The sequence below is a fragment of the Acomys minous genome, assembly GCF_964271855.1.
Source record: "Acomys minous genome assembly, chromosome: 3".
NCBI lineage: Eukaryota > Metazoa > Chordata > Mammalia > Rodentia > Muridae > Acomys > Acomys minous.
The window spans coordinates 49,919,053-49,932,270 of record NC_140485.1 but is presented as its reverse complement, the minus strand read 5'-3'; the positions used below and the strand labels follow the sequence as shown (position 1 = coordinate 49,932,270).

At 35.6% G+C, this 13,218-nt stretch overlaps 1 protein-coding gene across 6 annotated transcripts in view; it reads left to right on the top strand.

The window, feature by feature from the left end:
• LRRC4C (leucine rich repeat containing 4C) overlaps positions 1–13,218 on the top strand; it is a 1,246,033-nt gene that overhangs the window by 492,878 nt on the left and 739,937 nt on the right. The gene's annotated exons all lie outside the window — the stretch shown is intronic.

Below are 13,218 nucleotides of genomic sequence, written 5' to 3'. Positions count from 1 at the left end.
GCTCTCTCCTTTCAAAAATTCAATCTCAAGTCCCATTATTGTGTACTGAATAATTTTTAAATTCATGAATTCATGTTAGTATTTAGTAATGATGTAACATAAATTAATGCCTTATGATGACGCAGCTTGTGATATGGCTTTACTAGCAATTGGTCTATAAATTCTATGTAACCTTTGTAATGCGAAAGGATTCAGCTAAACTTCTCAGAGTTTAGGGTTAACAGTAGCCATGAAACGTAAATAACAACGTATTTGAAAATTGGGCAATGAGAAGGCATGAGTTAGGCCTGTGGTCCCAGATCCCCCAAGTGCAATTTTTAAGGTCAAACTATGTTCTGTTGTTGTGGTTGTTGTTGTTGTCCAAAAAGACAGTAAGCGCATCAATGATATTTAAAGCAGTGAAGGCAATGGTAGTCCCAGGCATCCCAAATGGAGCCCAGTCAGGGATCTGCAGAGCTCTTCTGGCTATATGCTAAAATTATATTTATTCGGTTGACTAATGAGCAACAAGGCTTTGAGTTTAGTGTAGTGGACTTATTTAAACTATTTCCATTAGTTTAATTTTCTTATACTTTATATATTCTTTTTGAAAAATCACTTCTCAACACTCTTGTGACTGTTTTTAGATGAACTGGTCTGCTGAGCACTTTGTATAGTATTTTTTTTCCTTTTTTTTTATTAATTTATTCTTGTTACAATTCAATGGTTATCCCATCCATTGTATCCTCCCATTCTTCCCTCCCTCCCATTTTCCCCTTATTCCCCTCCCCTATGACTGTTCCTGAGGGGGATTACCTCCCCCTGTATATGCTCATAGGATATCAAGTCTCTTCTTGGTAACCTGCTGTCCTTCCTCTGAGTGCCACCAGGTCTCCCCCTCCAGGGGACATGGTCAAAGGTGAGGCACCAGAGTATGTGAGAAAGTCATATCCCACTCTCCACTCTACTTTGGAGAATGTTCTGACCATTGGCTAGATCTGGGTAGGGGGTTAAAGTTTTACGGCCTGTGTTGTCCTTGGCTGGTGCCTTAGTTTGAGCGGGACCCCTGGGCCCAAATCTGCCTATCATAATGTTCTACTTTTAGGTTTCTAGGACCCTCTGGATCCTTCTACTTTGCCATTCTCCCATGCTTCTCTCATCTAGAGTCCCAGTATAATATCCTCCCCTCTGTCTCAGTTTCCTGGTAAGTGAAGGCTTTCATGGGACATGCCCCTTGGGCTAATATGCAGATATAAATGAGTATATACCATTTGAGACTTTCTGCTTCTGGGATTTTTTTTTCATTTACAAATATTTGCTCATCCTGATAGAATAAATGCACCTTCCTCCTCTCCTTCTGGTCCCATCCTCTCTCCCTCTTCCCCCTATCCTCCCTTCCCTATTCCTCAGAAAAGAAGAGATCCCTAACAACCCTCCCAAGAACATCAAGTGGCATCAGGACTCAGGGCATCCTTTTCCACTAAGGAAGGTGGCTCAAGGCAGCCCTGCAAGGGGTTGCATTCAATGATTGAAAAGCAGACAACAGAGTCCATGTCTGTAACAGTCTCTGCTCCTCTTTCTAGGTAACCCACATGAATACTAAGCTGCCCATTAGCTACATTTGCGTAGGGGGCATAGGTCCAGTTCATGCATGGGCCTTGGTTGGTGCTTTAATCTCCGCAGGGCCGTCTAAGTTATTTGAATCTGGTGGTCTTCTTATGGAGTTCTTGTCCCATCCTGGTCCTTATGTGCAACTCCTCTCCATCTTCCACAAGTGTCCCTGAACTCCACTTAAAGTACGGCTGTGAGTTTCAGCATCTGGTTTGATCTGCTGCTGGATGAAGCCTCTCAGAAGACAGCTGTGCTACGCTGCCTCTTGCTTGGCTCCTCATAGGTTGGGCCAGACATTGGTTGAATATTTCCTCAATCTCTGCTCTACCTTTATTCATGCACATCTTGTAGGCAGGGTAAATTTGGTGTATAAATTATATATTCTTAATTTAACCTGAAATTGAATTTTAAAAACTAATGTCATAGCATTTATATCTTTGCAACACCAATAAAGGAAGACTAGGACCTGCTGAAATGAGACACCCCCGACCCCTAGTAGTTATAGGAATAAAAGTAGCACATGTTGACCTCTGTGATTATACTCATGTTTCAATACAATAGTAACAAAACACAATTTCATTTTCTAAGTTTTTCTATATACATTTTCTAAAACTATGTAACAAAATTAATTGTAATGAATGCCATCTGGGTCATAACTTGTATGACAAAGTTGTTTCCTGAATTTTCAAGATTAAATCTTTAATTTTATTTGCATATTTGTATAGTTAGTGCTGATAGATACTGTGAAGAATATAAATTTTCTTACAAAACTGTTAAAAGTAAAAATTAGCAAAATAAGTAAATAAATAAATAGATGAACAAATGTGCATGGTGAATTTCTCTGGCTTATTGCTTTGATATTGTGTAGATGGAGATATTTTTTCATATATACAATTAATCTTTAGCATAACCAATGGTAATTATATTTGTATAAATGTTTGAGTCCTGCTTAAGGCCTTCAGTTAGTTTAGTCATAGGCATACTAGTGTCTTAGCATGTTTAATGTTGAAAAGTTACCAAGAAGTTGAAGAACGTAGTCCTGGCATAGAGTCATGGTTGTTCTCTACCTTTTCTTCACAGAAGATAGAAGCAGAGACAGCTAATGTGGTATCTGGAGTCTCTATCAGATAAAGCCAGCAGTATTTTGATAGAAATCCCAGTCTCATTATCTCATCTAATCCTAAGTGCATCTGGAGAGTCTCCCTCTGAATGCCATTAAATGTGATATAGTGGTATACAAACTTTTAGAAGACAAATGTAGACTGAAGTAACTAGCACAGAGTCTTCCTCTGTAGCAAAGAAATAAGATAGAAAACAAAAAGTGTATTTAGGTTACTAGAGAGCTTTGACTGTATTTTTTAGAACAGGAATGAATGGTATTGAAAGGGAGAAGGACCCATAGAGCATTTTGGCTGCATTTGCACTTTTGGTCAGTTTTCTTGCTGCCCTTTCTCATTGCTTGTTATGGCATTTCCAAATCTAGAAGGAAGACAAAGTTCTTGTGGCTTAGTGGATGCTTTTTTTCTTAATTTTTTATTAATTTATTCTTGTTACATCTCAATGGTTATCCCATCCCTTGTATCCTCCCAATCTTCCCTCCCTCCCATTTTCTCCTTATTCCCCTCCCCTACGACTGTTCCTGAGGGGGATTTCCTCCCCCTGTATATGCTCATACAGCCAAGGACAATACAGGCGGTAAACTTTAAACCCCTACCCAGATCTAGCCAAGGGACAGAACATTTTCCACAGTTGAGTGGAGAGTGGGGTATGACTTTCACATGTACTCTGGTGCCTCATATTTGACCATGTCACCTGGAGGGGGAGACCTGGTGGCACTCAGAGGAAGGATAGCAGGTTACCAAGAGGAGACTTAGCGGATGCTTTTGTTCCTGTCTAATGGGTAACAGGTAAGTATGCACAGGATTCAGTAGCAGGTTTTAGTGCAACAATCCTGGAAATAGGTGCAGCATTCAGTGGGATGATATAATCAGGAAAAAGCCTCCCAAATCACATGAAGGTTTGCATTTTTTACTAGATGAGAAAACCCATCAGATTTGGGCTTATTCTGAAGTTCACAGAAACAGGAATGTCTATTCAATTAGAAGAATCATATCAGCCTGTGTTGAGAACATTGGCTCCCTACACCACTGTCTCTCTCTCCTTTACCATTCAGACTCTGTCGCTTTGTTGCTGTCCATCTATTTTCTAAAAGTCTGACATGGAATAACATGGATGAAAAATTGTAATAGTACGACTACAATGTTGAGGCCTTTGAGATATGTGGACCAAAAAAATTGTTCTCTAGCACCCTACCTCCTTGCTTCTATAAAAGGTTATGGTTTTGACAAGAGTCCTCTCAGGGGAGCTTTGTTAATGAGCCATTTCATGAAAGTAATTCTCACATCTTATTGTAAGACAAAAACCATTAGATTTTAAAGAAGAAGCATCTCCAAGCAATTTTATTCCATAAGGACCTTTAATTACTACCTTTGTGAATTTCTTAGTACTAGTATAGACAGAGATTTGTTGACCTTTCATTTAAGGGGCTGACTTTTGGTACATAAGAAGGTAGAAAGGTTTAATGTAAGAACTTACTCAGGGTGAGTCTGTGCTCTCTGTGTGTCTGTCTGTCTGTCTCTGTCTCTTTTTGTTTAGGTACATGTTTGTATATGTGCATATATGTGTCTGTGTTATGTGTGTACACATGCATATGTGTATAATATGTGTATGACTCTGTACGTTATGCATGTGTAAGCATGCATATGCACAAGTTTATTTGCAGGTAGAAACTCATAGGTGGATGCAAGATGGGGGAAGTATTCAAAGGTGCTTTACATAAGCTAGTGCATTAAAAGCAATTGATGCCCTTTTGTGGACTCTTCAAACACCAATATATATGTGGTATACATGCACAGACAAATACGGGATCATATATACATACAAATAGAAATATGAACAAATCTTATGTCTTAGCAGAGCACTAGTAGCTCTTCTAGAGAACTAGGGCTCTGTTCCCTGAACTCAAAGGGATTCCCACAAGTACATGGAGCCTAGTTTCAGGGAATCTAACATCCTCTTCCAGATTCAGCAGACACCATGCATATGTGTACATACATGCACACAGGCAAATCACCATATACATAAAAATAAATAAATATTAAAATTAAATCTTTAAAATAGAGTGGCACCTTAACTTGATTTCAGCCCTGAGTTTGATGATTTCTAGCCATGTACTCTTCTTTGGTGAGTCTGCTTTTATTTTGTTCTAGAGTTGTAAGGTATGTAAGTTGCCAGTATGGGATCTCTCCAATTTCTTAATAAAAGCACTTAGTGCTATGAACTTTCCTCTTAGCCCACCTTTTATTGGGTCCCGTAAGTTTAACTATGTTGTACCGTCAGTTTCATTGAATTCTAGGAAGCTTTTAATTTCTTTTTTTTAATTATGTTCCTTACACATATATCATTGAGTAGTAGTTGTTCAGTTTCCATAGGTTTGTAGGCTTTCTGTTTTTGTTGAGTTCCACCTTTAATCCTTGGTGGTCTGATAAGACGCAAAGGATTATTTCCATGTTTTTGTATCTGCTGAAGTTTGCTTTATGACCAATATTCTAGTAGATTTTGGAGAAGGTTCCATGAGGTGCTGAGAAGAAGGTGAACTATTTCATGTTTGGATGAAAAGTTTTGTATATATCAGTTAGGTCCATCTGATTCACAACGTCTATTATTTTCATAATTTCTCCATTTAATTCCAGCCTCAATGATCTATTTATTGGTGAGAGTGGGGCACTGAAGTCTCCCACTATTAATGTCTGGGGTTTAATGTGTAATTTAAGCTTTAGGAACATTACTTTTATGAGTGTGGTTGCTCCGGCATTTGGCCTAGATGTTCAGAATCGAGATACTGACTTTATTTATTTTTCCTTTAATGAGTATGAAGTATCCTTCTCCATCTCTTTTCATTAGTTTTGGTTGAAATTCTATTTTATTACAAATTGAGATAGCTACTCCAGATGTTTCTTTCATCCCTTTGCTTGAAATGCATTTTCCCAGCCCTTTACTATAAGGTAATGTATGTGTTTTATTCATGAGGTAGGTTTTTTGCGTACAGCACAATGATTGGTCCTGTTCTCTTTTGTCCATTTTGTTAGTATGTGTCTCTTCATTGGGGAGTTGAGCCCTTTGATGTTGAAAAATATTAATGATCAGTGGTTATTGGTACCTATTTTTTTTAATGTTAGTAGTGTAGAGTGTATGTGTGAGCTTCCTTTCTTTTGTTTTTGTGGATGTGGGGTTATTTATTTCCTTTGTTTTCCTGGGTAAAATTACCCTCTTTGTAAGGTTGGAGTTTTCCTTCTAATATCATCTGTAAGGCTGGATTTGTGGTTAGGTACTGTTTGACCTAGGTTTTTTATTCATAGAATATCTTGTTTTCTCCATCTATGGTGGTTAAAAGTTTTGCTGGGTATAGTAATCTGGGTTGGCATCTGTGGTATCTTAGTGTCTGCATGACATCTGTCCAGGCCTTTCTGGCTTTCATAGTTTCTGTTATGAAGTCAGGTGTAATTCTGATAGATTTGTCTTTATATGTGACTGGTCTTTTTATCTTGCAGCTTTTAATATTCTTTCTTTGTTCTGTACATTTAGTGTTTTGATTATTTTGTGATGGGAGGATAATTTTTTTTCTGTTCCAGTCTATTTGGAGTTCTGTAGGCTTCTTATATATTTATGGGCATTTCTTTCTTTAGGTTAGGGAAGTTTTCTTCTATGATATTGTTGAAAATGTTTTCTAGCCTTGCAGTTGAGAGTCTTCTTTTTCTACTATATGATTCTTATGGTTTGTCTTTTCATAGTGTCTGTCATCTTAGTTTTATACTGTGAAAAAACAACCATTCTATAAAGCTCAGAAGAGGGTGCTTGGCCAACTATTCTTTTAAAAAACATAGGGGAGGGGAGAAGGGGGGAAGTGGGAGGGAGGGAGGAATGGGAGGAAACAGGGGAACGGCTAACAATCAAGATGTAATATGAATAAATTAATTAAAAAAAATAAAAAAATAAAAAAATAAAAAAATAATAAAAACTGGAGAACAGCGGAAAAAAAAATTACAATGTATATCATACATGGTATCTTGGATTTCATAGAGATCAGACAATCACTAAATAATACAAATGAAAATGTAATAAAGTAATATTTTACAATAAGAAATAATTTAAGACTTACATAAATATTGAACTACTTATTGTTATATAGATTTTGTAGATCAGAAAACTGTATTGTGTAGAGATAATTTTGCCAGGCTTATTGAGTCAGTAATAAGAAAGCCAAAATTTATTCTAAGGTAGTCTTTATATAAAAATAAAGAGCCCAAACACCTTCTTCTTACAATAACTAAATACATTATAAGTAAAGCTGATTATCATCCCATTGTATTGGAAAAAACGAAGAATCCTTTAAAGTGGCAGGACTTCTCGTAATCATAGGAGGCTCAATGTCTAAATTATCTGAAGTTTCAAGATTTAACTTAAAATACACAGTAAGTTTTTTATAGCTTTAGAAAAGGAGAATGATGTATGCTATTCACACCTTACATAGATAATGCTATCTGTATAGACACGTACTATTGTCCTGCTATTTATCAAGCCTGACCTACTTTAAAGTCTGCACTATGTTCTTGCATCAGAAAAGTAAGTTAGTGATTTACTTTCTCTCTGGAATGCTACTTTCTTCCAGACTAAGCTAATAAGCACAATACCATGCAGTTCATAACACACACTACTTCAATTTTGCACTGTTTGGCTTATTCCAGACAATGTGGCTATAAAATATCTGTTCTTCACCTGGGAAGGGTTTTGGAAAACTAGCTCTTTTTGTGTGTAGCTTTTTATTTGAAAGCTTAGTAGAAATAACACAAAACAATTCACCATCAAAGATTCTGAAAAAATCAATGAACAGTTTACCTTCTTGTCTATGCTCTCCAATTTTATTATATATCAAAATGACCTTATTTCTATGAAAAACGAGGCTGCATTATTTCCATTACATTCTCTATCTTGCATCTAATATTTCAAGTTGCAGGAAGGATATTGGATACTAGGAGCTTTCATTGTCTCAGCCTTAACGGATTCATGAATTTATTCATCTAAAATTTTATACGGTCATCTAGAAGAATGGGGCATATGTATATGTACTGACAAGATAAAATGTTCAGGATTCATATAAAGTTGGAAAAGAACATTGGTGGTGATTTTCTTTCATGAAACACAAAATTAATCAATTTTACTTATGTATGAGTATATGCAGACAAATTAGAAGAGTATATGTGAAGCCAGTGGCATTAGTTACCTGTGGAAGAAAAACATCTGGTTTGTTATGAACCTTTGAAGAAATGCAGAATAAAATATAATATTATTGAATATGAATATATTTAGGGAAAAATAAGGCAGTCTGATCACTTTTCAGGTAATGCTGCCTGTCTTCTCAAAGACGGCTTTGAGTCGGTAAGAACAAGTGCTCCAGGCCTGTATTTGCAGACATGGCTGTTGAGCTTCCCCATCCCAAAATATTTTCCTGAGTTCAAGTGAGTTTTCATGCTCATGATCTTAATTTATCCAAACTTTAAAGTCCTGAAATAACATTGAATCCCTCTCATCACTAAAAGAAACAGCGTTGATTAATCACTTTGAGCATTTCAAAATAATCTGCCAGTTAACCTATATTTAACATAAGCATGGGTAAAACTTATATGAGACCATTCATTGGAAGGAAAGCATATTCTTGGAGAGCTATAAAATCAAGTTGCAATTCTTAATCCTTCAAATAAAGAGCCAGGTTTAGAATGTTCCTATTTATTACTATGAAAGTATAAGCTCATTTTGAGATGGATAGATAGATAGGTAGATAGATAGATAGATAGATAGATAGATAGATAGATAGAAAGAAATAGCAAGATTAACTATTATCATTATTTTGGGGGTAAAATCTGGTCATATTATAATGAACAAATTAAGCTTAAAAATGTTTTCTTTTGTACCATTAAAAAGGTATCACACTACAAAATAATTATGAAAAATACAGTTCTTAATCACCTTTCTGCATTTACTTTGTTAGATGTCCCCCAAGTTACTGAACTATAAAGGTAAAAATTTTCTTCTTCAAAGTAATTATAGTGACAATAAAATAAATAATATATACTCATTGCCTATTTTGCACCCTAAAATTAACATGTTAAATAAGTTGGATGTGAATATACAGCAGGCGACTGGGTCATCCAAGGTTTAAACTCAGATGTCCCTTAACTTGTAAGATAACATCTTGGAATTCAGTTGCTTAGAGCTTGGAATGACCTGGAAATGCTACAGAAAGCCAGTTTCCTGCGGGGGGGAAAAAAACCTAAGAATTCTCTGCTAACAGTCCTTGTATTACCTCTGGGTGCAAATGAAAGTCACTCAAATTTTAAGGCAGCAGAAAGAGACGCATGTCAGAAGTAAGCGTTGTAAAAACGTATAGGATGGTAGTAGGTGGATCTAACAAAGGGACCATCTAGAAGACATTCGCTGGCGGCTTTGTAGGACATGATTAAAGCCTGACAGTGTAGAAAAGGAACAGGAAAAGGAGGCTTATACAGCATTTTAAACTCAACATTTTATCACTGTGTCCCTTTGCTACAGTTTTCAGCCTTATATAGTTTTTCCTCCTCTGTGGAGTAAAAGAAAAACTGCTTCAAGCTGTTGGAGCTTCAGTTAATAATACAATCTAGTAGACACTGTTTCTGTAGGCTATTGTCAGAATCACTGAACTTGTATCCAACAACAGCCCCCCAAATTACATACAAACACTGTCACTTTTAGGGCTGGGAAAACTGAGGCACAATGAGGTAAAATGAACAGTTATTCTGTGGTAGGTTCAGGATGAAATTACACTTGATATAGAGTAGGGACTTTCTAAATAACCATAAACAATCTCAAAAATTAATGGTATTGAAAGATTGTACCAAGTATCTAATTTTTCTGACCTAATACTATGGCTTTTGTTCTTATAAATGGAACCAACTGATTGGATGCTCATGGGCATGGCACAGGCATATTTCTTGGAAATGGGCATTCAGTAGTAAAGTAAGCAAGCCTCTAGCTCCATAATAGTTTCCCTCTGCTAAAATAGATAACAGGCTGACAACGTATGTGAAGGAAAAGAGCTGAATTGGAAAGGTATTTATAAGTCACATGTAGTAAAACACTTTCTTTTCAATTTATTTATTCCAAAATGTCTTACAGAAGGAGGTATCTATAGCCTTTCTTTACTTCCTTGCTTTACTCTGTGAGGACTGAAAAATACCAAATTGTCTTCTTATACTAATTACAACTTTTTCCCTTTCATTGAGTTAAGTTTATTTAATTTAAACATATCAGGGCTATACACTGTCATAATTTTTTTTTATTTCTCCCAGCTACTAATTTAGAGCCCTAATTATAGTGATTCATTAATGTGTGAAAATGGATGAGTGAGGGAAAAAAATAAAAGCATTTACTCATTTTTAAGCTACTCAACCATTATAGTAAGTTCATTTCTGAAGGACAAATTAAGTGCATAAGAGTGAATTGCAAACAGATACATGTGCCAGGATCTTAGTTATGTGAAAGAGAGGTAATGATTTGAAAGTGATTTTTGGAAGTTATTTATAACAAGCATTGAGGAGATTATTTCTATCCCTATTTACCTAACCAGCAACACTAAAGAATATCTTTGAATTTCAGAAGTGTCATTATAGCACCTACTTTTAAATTTGAATCTCGTTATTGATTCATATCATTAGCACTTTTTGTAAAGGGCATTAATGGTCAATGCAATGCCATCATTAAGCTTTATGCCATAACCTTATGTATCATGAGATCTTTTTTTCTAATTCTTTTAGCTAATTCTTATACATACAAAAGCACACACACAATCATCAGATTACCATGTTTGAACTTTGTTTTTTATTATTCTATAATTGTAATCAAGTAAGCAAACATAATTTTCATATTTGATGATAATTTGTTGATTTGCCACAGTCCTGCATGACCACCTAACCTTTCCATTTCAGTAGAGTTATATAATTTAGCTAGTTCCTGGTTGTTAAATAAGAGCATGCCTTTGCAAGATAGATTCATTGCACTGGAGTATTTAGTAATCCAGAGAAGTTGAAATACATACATTTAAAGAATTCCTCTGTTTAATTACAAAGACATAGAAACTAGGGCAGTCATGAGAATCAGAGCTACTTAGCAAGAGTAACAGTGGATTTGAGGTAGACATTTTAGAAGTGATTTCTGTTAGTACCATTCTGTCTTATCCCCTTCACATTTTAGCAATTCCATGTTTACCTACCTTTAAAAAAATTGGTTCCTGAAACTAACCTGTGACATTCCCAAACTAATGTGGGCAACACAGGGACATGAATAATACAGTGTTATTTCCAATAATTAACCCTGGAGTACAGTGTGTGTCCAGAAAATGGTATCCACTACTATGATCTTGAAACTAAGGTTGATGGTATATAACCAAATCTCTATGATGACCATGCTCTAAATTGTTCCTGAATTTGTGGTCAAGCAGGGTGAAATATCTGCGGGATCCCCTCATTCTTCTTTCAGACATCTTTAATGTACTTAGAATCATTGGGGCTCTCGCACAAATGGAGAATGGTCACAGAAAGATTAGGTTTTCTTCTTCCTAGACTGGTTGTGGATCATGGGAAAACAAACTGTCGACACTGAGGAAGTTAGTTTTTCTTTATTGGTTAATGCCAATGTTCAATGGCAATTAACAATCTGAAGTGATCCTTTTTAAGTAGCATCTGGCACAGAATCCTCAGTTGATATTGATCCTTGTCATTAGTATTTTACTATAATGAATTGCTGCAGCAAATCTTCAACATTTCAAGGTTTCAGTTCACCAAAGTGATTACAAACAAATGAACTACTGAGGAGACCTAGTGGTCTACAACTAATATTTATAGTAAAGAAACTGACTTTGCAAAGGTCATATAATGGTTTCAGATACTTTCTTTGGAAGTCATTATTAGGCTTCTAAATATTCTGGCAATTTTCTATGAGATCTATTATGTTTGACTTTTTAATGCTTGTTGTTTTCAGATTTTATATATATATATATATATATTGAATTAACATTTGCTTTTGTAATACAGAGATACCTAGCATAGTATATGTTAATCCCACCATTGAGAATAGAAAGTCTACTGACCCAAATCAAGGCCAAATTAATTATAGAAAGCCTTTTAATTTATGTACATGGCTGTCTCTCCATAAGACAGAGTTAAAGAGATCAGCATTAGACATGGGGAATATAAGGGTTTTTATACATCATGAGTAGAGCATTTACAAATTCAGGATTTGGCAGGCAAATACAGAAGCAGAACGGAAATGTCTCAAGTTAGTCATAACAACATCTTGGGGAAAAAAACAGTTGCAAGGTGTCTATAAGAAACTAGTTATAATAAGGAGGTCACATAAACTTTTTGGAGCAAAGGCATGGTTTTCATTTCCTAGAACAGGTGGTACCGAACAATTTATAGCTAATATTACTGGTGGGCATGCCTCAATCCTTCTAAAGTGGATGTAATCATGGGTAGGAATGGATCTAGATCGTTTTTACTGTAATATCTTTGAAACCCAAGATGGAGGTAATGGTTTATCACATACTCATTGCACTTTTTGCTTCTTGTGTATGAATTATTTATTCTCTTAATTCCTAGTCTTTCAGTTCATTATCTGGACATCATAGGGTCTAAATTCTAATGGGATATTTAAGAATTAGGTATTGATACACAGAATATTTTCAGGGAGCTCATGTGTATATTCTAACTCTAAGGCTCTCATAAAGCTTCAGGTCAGTGTATCAAGAAAATCATCTAGTCACAGTATGACTACTAATGACATCTGAGATGAAATATATTTTGTGCACCATATAGACATTCCTTAGAACTTGAATCCAGTATTAGCTTCCGGGTGGCACTCAGAGGAAGGAGAGCAGGTTACCGAGAAGAGACTTGATACCCTATGAACATATACAGGGGGAGGTAATCCCCCTCAGGTAGAGTCATAGGGGAGGGGAATAAGGGGAAAATGGGAGAGAGGAAAGAATGGGAGGATACAAGGGATGGGATAACCATTGAGATGTAACAAGAATAAATTAATAATAAAAAATTTAAAAAAAAGAAGGGCATAGTTCCAACAAGAAAAAAATCTGTGGTCAGGATATGAGGTACTGTACAGTTCACTGTAACAAGAAAGGAAACACAACCTGAGGTGACTCAAAGCAAGGCCAATTGGGAGAAGAAAACTGGAGAGAATTTCATTCTACATACAAAGGAAAAAGTTTTATTTGAGAAGGACTTTCCTATCTCTGATATGTAAATCTATTATTATTAACTAAATGGCAGATTTACTAATTTTAGTTGTCACAATTTTAATTCTATGCAATATAAATAACAAGATAATTCACATACTACTCTGAATTCATACTCAAACAATGAGAACAGCATTTACTTAATTTCCAGCCATAACTCTTCTATTTTCCCATGTACTGTATATGTAGATCAGAAACTGTTTTGGAAAGGTATATGACATTGATAT